Below are 6685 nucleotides of genomic sequence, written 5' to 3' on the forward strand. Positions count from 1 at the left end.
AAGTGCGGTGCACGGCTATGCCAACGATTGATTCCAATGTCTTCAATAGAACCAAGTACACTGGTGCAGATATACGGACATCTGCGCCAGTGTGCGGGGTTCTATTGAAAACAGTGGAATCCATCATTGGTGGAGCAGTGCGTCGCACTTTGGCGGAACTGGTGTGCAGATGCCCTTCTTAAGTCCTGAACAATAGTAGGTTAGAAAGCCTCATTCTGTAGTCAGGAAAGCATCTCTGCACAAGTACCTTGTGTTGTAACCTGTGAATAAAAACTATATAGAGGGTTGTATTGAGCTATAAAACAGCCAGCCAATCAAAATATCAGAGGAGCGGAAGGGAGTTGTATAATTTAATTGGCTGTTGAGTCTAAATGTCAACAGTCTTTCAGTAAAACTGGAGACCACATCTTTTTAGCGGCCCATCTTACATAGTGGAGCAACATGAACAATTTCTCCACATTCACTCAATGACACCATCCGCTACAATAGGCATTGAGTGCCACATGAATAGAACACATGAATAGAACACAATAGAATAGAATAGAATAGAATAGAATAGAATAGAATAGAATAGAATAGAATAGAATAGAAAGGAACAGAACAGAACAGAACAGAACAGAATAGAATAGTTTGCCAATGTCACTGCCACTGCCAGTGTGCCAATGCCACTGAAATTACTCTTATCACTGAAAGTATTCTCCTCATACAAATGTAGAATGTTTATTGTTACAGCAATAGAAAACAGAAATATTCTGTGGTAATAGAGTGAGGTAAAAAAAAAATCCAGATTCTGAGTTATATGCTCTGATACTAGAATCTAGTATTTCCGAGTAACCCCTCGGTAAAACGATTCATCCAAGGCATGCATTTGGCCTATTGGATGGCTCAGCCTCTCTTTAGCATTTACGTTGCAAATCCTCCTCTGAAGCTGGCAGGGTAGGTGAAGCTAGAGACAGATAGCACTTCAGAATCATTGTGCTCATGTGGTTGAAAAGAGATCATTTGACCCAATAAGTATTAGACTACATCTGAGAATTGGTTTAGGTCTGGTAACAAGTGAATATGAATCATTTGTGCCGGGATTTGGGGGTCACCGTAAGTACCCCTACTGTTGGTTAGTGTCCTGGTCTTCTTTGCTGAGTGAAACAAAATGCAGTATCTGAACCTTGAGACAACTTAGAAAAATGTCAAAACACCAATGGTCACCATAAGGCATTTCTCTTGTATTCCTGCAGTTTTCACCCTGCACTTGGCTCTAGGCAATTCAGGAGGAATGCTTTAAAATATTTCAACTTCTTTGCAATCCAAAGGTGTCACAGGTGTAGGTCACAATAGGTTAAATTGTAAATAAAGTTAAGACACAAGACCTGACAAAAGTATGGCCATTAACATCCTTACCGCATCCAGCATTCAGATGATACGGACTGGAGCTGAAATTTTGGGGTTATCACTGGCTGGTGACCTGGTGTGACCTATGTGAAAGACAAATTTGGTCTGCTCTGTACCCTGATCGTTAAATAGATTATTCAACTCCAATGGTCTTGATCAGGCATTTATCTTTATTATTATTGGTCTTTTCACCTTGCAATTTGCAATAGGAATGTAGCCTATGGACATATTTCAACTTCTTTGCAGTCCACAGGTGAAGGTCCCAGGTGTAGGTCACCGGTGTGCTGCTGCTGTGACTCGTCCAGTAGCAGGTAGCAGCAGGAATGTGAATAAACCGAATGACCCTGATGAACAGGACCACAGAACGGAACGGCGGCAGACGAAACCAAATTTTTAAAAGATTTATTTTTTGGTCTTTTAGACTTTTTAAGTGACAGGACAAGAAATGAGTGGGGGGAGAGAGACGGGGACGGATCGGCAAATGACCCAGGCCGGAATCTAACCGGGGTCACCATTGGCGTAGTAACCCAGTGCCCTACCGTTGGGTCACAGCAGGGCCCAGAGGGAATCAATTTGAGCAGCATTACACATTGAATTGCTAAGCCCATTCCTGTATCCCAATCATTTACTTATGTAACTACCTTGCAGCACATATTCATTTTCTTTTGCATGTACACAGACAGATTTTAAACAAGCCTCTTTCCTTCTGGAAACCTCTCGTTGGCCCCCCGAGTTGGAGTTGTGGCTCCGCTTAAGTGATATAGGCCTGTAGAGGCCAGACAGGAAGTCCCTCCCTCTAACACCCACCCCACCACACCACACCCCACCCGTCCTCCTCCACCTCACCTGCCCCTCCTCCTCTCCTGTCCTCCTCCACCTCTCCTCCTCCTCCTCTTCCACTCCTCCTCTCCCTCCTCCTCCTCCCCTCCTCTGGATCCTGTTGAGAGCATTCCTGCTCCCAGCCGCCAGTCTCTCTCCTCCCAATTCATGAAAGAGGGGGGAAAAAACTGTTCAATGGACTGAAGGGAGACACCGCCTGTTTATTTTTGAAAAAAAGGGGCGTGTGCCTGCCTAGCATGAATCTATGTGTATCCTATAGGTGTGTATTTGAGTATGCTTGCACGTGTGTGTGTGTGTGTGTGTGTGTGTGTGTGTGTGTGTGTGTGTGTGTGTGTGTGTGTCTCTGTGTGTGTGTGTTTGTCTGCTTTCACTAAATTAGTAAAAAGAAATGTATGCAGGATATGAGCTCGTACTGTATGCAGGCCAGCATTTGCATTGCCCTGATTTGCCTGGATGGGGCTGGCTGTGGCCCGAGGCCCACCTTAAGTCCTGAGGAGTGGCCGTCTGGGCCGTCGGGACTCCAGTAGGAGAGTCTCCACAGCTGTACAGCACAGTAGCAGCCTGCCTGCAGCAGCCCCAGATCCAGCTGTCCTAGTTCCGCATCCTGCACCCTCCCAACCTGCCCCTGCCAAAATAGCATTCCTTTCCCCACTCACTCGTCTATATCAGAGGTCCATTCTTCCACGTCCACGGTGACATTTTAGCATTGGGACTGGATTATGGACCTTTCAAACAATGCTCTGTTAAATGTCACGGTTATTGCAAACAAGGCGCTGACACAGTGCTATCCAAAGTCCAGTGGCAACTATGATGAACATTGACCTTGATTGATTCAAAGGACTACAACAGGATTAAGCAAACAAAGGTCACGCCTTCATGACCAATAAGAAAATGGTAGCCTATTGCTTAATCTTTTGCCCTTCTATTCACTTGCCCTACATAACTGTTTAATTGTGACTATTTCTCCACAACTCGTGCATGAGCATAATGTAAGTCAAGAGGAAAGCAATAGGAACATGCCTGGCTTGTGCTCACCACATGATTTGGTTGAAAATATGAGTGCGTGCGTTTCTTGATTCGCTTGATTTGATTTCGCTGGGTTTGTATGGCATTTATGTAGCCTCTTTTTCTTTGCTGAAATACTTTCCGTTTCCTGGCTGCCCTCTCTCTCTACGTGTGTGGTGGGGTAGCTAATATACCCATAGCTGTCATTGTGTGTGTGTGTGTGTGTGTGTGTGTGTGTGTGTGTGTGTGTGTGTGTGTGTGTGTGTGTGTGTGTGTGTGTGTGTGTATGCGTGTGTGCAAGCATGTGTCGTTTGTGGGTTGGGAATGTGTTTGTACAGCTGTGTGAGGTCACACCAGACTCTCCTCCCAAGGGATCCCGAGCCTGAGCCTGAGCCTGATCCGACAGTGCAAAAGTTTGGCTACAACGTCGGTCTAAACGACATGTCCAGACGCCCTATACTAACACACATGACTAGCCCACTATGGCACAGCCCATGTAGCTGACTGTCTGTCACTCCATACCAGTCACAAACTATTCATAGACCAAGAGACGGGTGGAAACGGTTATCGGAGGAAATATGTGTCTGACTTTTTCCCTTCACTTAGCGAAAGGGGTTAAATGCTAATTTGTCATGACTGGTGAAAAAGTGGGATGTTCCTTCCTGTGAGTTATTTTTAAGACAACTGTTTTTCCTGTGAGGGCACGGTTCCACACGTAACGCCTCTTATTTGAACTGAACCAAACACATAACAGGAATAAACCTCTTGACCCTTCACCTTGTGGTGAAGTTCACTGGTGGAAGAGGAGATTTACAATTGATGTTTTTTTTCATTCAGATATTAAACATTTAAAAGTAATGCCTTCAGAATTGCATGTCTGCTCAAAGTAATATAGAAAAGCATGACACAATACTCTAATGTAATGCTTCTTAGCAGATTGCAAAGAAGTCAATGCCAGGTGATTCAGCCTATCAATACACATAGGAAGATTAATAATGTGAAGGATAAGGGAAAGTGTCATTAATCAACAATAACAATCATAATGTAATGGAAAACCACATGGAAAAGACATGGAAAAGTGTCCGACTTCACTTTACTTCTCAGGAGTTACTTTAGCTGGCACATTATGCACGAAATGTAAGGCCTATTGTCGTCGCATATCTCCCTGGTGGAGGAATAAAACAGAACCGTTTCTTTTTTAAAGGTCACTTCTGTCAAGTTCAGCACAAAGATCTCTGCTGGCACAACAGCAGCTCTGGACGTGGCATTATTTTTGTGCAAACACGTTTCCTTGAACGAAAACACAAATGCCTCCCCCCATCTGGGCAAATGTCAGTCCCTCAACAGCAGGCTCAAAGGGAAAAGGCTCAAAGGGAACACAAAAAAGAGACAATCTTGTGACATGTCACTTGTTTGTTCACTTTTGTGAGGGGCAGTTCCTGGCTATCAGAGATATGCAAGCTGCCTCCTCTGCTAGCCAGGGCAATATCCACAGGCATTCTGCTTTCTCTTAGAACCTTCCACTTGATTGCCATGGCATTGTTTCAAGAAAAGTGAAAAAATTGTTGGAGAAGCTCTGCATTGGAGAGAGAGAGAGAGAGAGAGAGAGAGAGAGAGAGAGAGAGAGAGAGAGAGAGAGAGAGAGAGAGAGAGAGAGACAGAGAAAGAGAAAACCAATTTGTTCTCACATAACTTTCCAAAGAAGCTTTAAAAAAGGCAAATAACCTTGATGCCATGCACACCTTTTACCAAAGTGTTAGTATTACCCCCTGGAACTGCCAGGATTATAATGAAGACAAAACGATACATGTAAATACAAAGTGGACACAAGGCAACCATAGCAATTTCCGCAGGAGATGCACCTAAACCTTGTTGTTTTTTTTGCCCATACGGAGCGCAGAGATCACAAGATAAAAGAAGTGAACTAATGAAGTTGGGCATGTCGGCAGGCATTTGCATGTGTCTGGCGAAGCCCTCAGCCTGCTGTCCTCTTCCTGCGTAGTCAAAGTGGGCCCTCCTGTCGGCAGCCAGCTCCAGCATGCGTTAGGTAGGCTCAGGTTGGGTATACACAACACAACACAACCGCACCTGTGTGTGGTGTGGGGGATACGCACGAGTGCTTTGCATGTCACATAGCATGCTCGTCTCCTCTCCTGTGCTGTGCAGGCTGGTGGAGGGGTGTGTGCAGGCCCGCCGACAGGGAGGACAAAGCGGTATGATGTCTCGGGCCCAGGGAGATAGGGGGCACAGCATTGGGTCCCCATTTCATTATATGTATTGGATAAGGGGCCCTTTTAAATGACTTTGTCCTGGCCCAGCAAAAGCTTGTCAGCGGCCCTGGGTGTGAGTGTAGTAGTTGCCTCTGGCAAGACAGGCCAGCGAGCCTTCACATCTCACATGAATACTTCAGCTATTGTCTCATAATGGAAGCTGATGGATATCAGTAACGGACGTGATGAGCCGAGACAGCTCTTTTTTCCCTTCTTCTTTTCCCCCGTAGCTGAACTTAAAGAAAAGGCAGCCGGTTTGTTTTGTTTGTGTAATGTGTGATGTGATGACTGACACAGTGTGTGCATGTGTGTGCATGTGTGTGCGTGTGTGTGTGTGTGTGCTGTGTGTATGCATATGTTCACATGCAGTTTGTCCACGTGCATGCGTGTGTGTGTGTGTGTGTGTGTGTGTGCGCGCGTGTGTCAGTGTGCGTATACTTATACATGTATACGTAGGCTACATGAAAACAATTTCAAGTATGTAGTTCAGAACACTCATGTTCTACACCAGCATCTACCAATGCAGTCTACACAGTGTTTCTCAATCTTTTTTTAGGCGAGGCACCCTTTCAATTCATGAAAAATTTCAAGGCACCCCAAACCAACAAGACGTAACATGGCATCGCATCCGATACCACACAACCTTAGAAAAGTAACACATTTCGAGACGTCACACGACCTACATTCGAAGTTGCAGCTGCCTGGGGCGACCTATATTTACTTTATTGTGCGTAAATGGCAGATGAAAGATTCCACTGACTAGACCGGACTAACTTATCAATTTAGACAAATATATATTATATTACATGATTTATTTATCAGCCACGTTTCCGCGGCACCACAGGGTGCCCTGGCACCCCTGTTGAGAAACACTGGTCTACACAGTGTAACAAGTGCAATCAGGGATGGCAACCTGATAGTGATTTGTGTAGACATACAGAGAGGGTCTGTCAATACATGGCTATGGTTCAAACCTGCTCTGACCAAATTCAATTAATTCAAAAAGGTTCAGACTGGTTGGACAGCTCTATTAAAACTGGATCAGATAAGCCAGTTGAATCCAGTTCTGATACCTTACATACACTTTTAGAATGTTACCGTTTTGCATTTAACTAAAAATGGAAAAGTGCTGGTTATACCTCTTCTGTGAATTTGCTGTCTTAAAATGAATACAGGAGGGA

Source organism: Engraulis encrasicolus, chromosome 2 (genome assembly GCF_034702125.1).
Source record: "Engraulis encrasicolus isolate BLACKSEA-1 chromosome 2, IST_EnEncr_1.0, whole genome shotgun sequence".
In the NCBI taxonomy this organism is placed as follows: domain Eukaryota; kingdom Metazoa; phylum Chordata; class Actinopteri; order Clupeiformes; family Engraulidae; genus Engraulis; species Engraulis encrasicolus.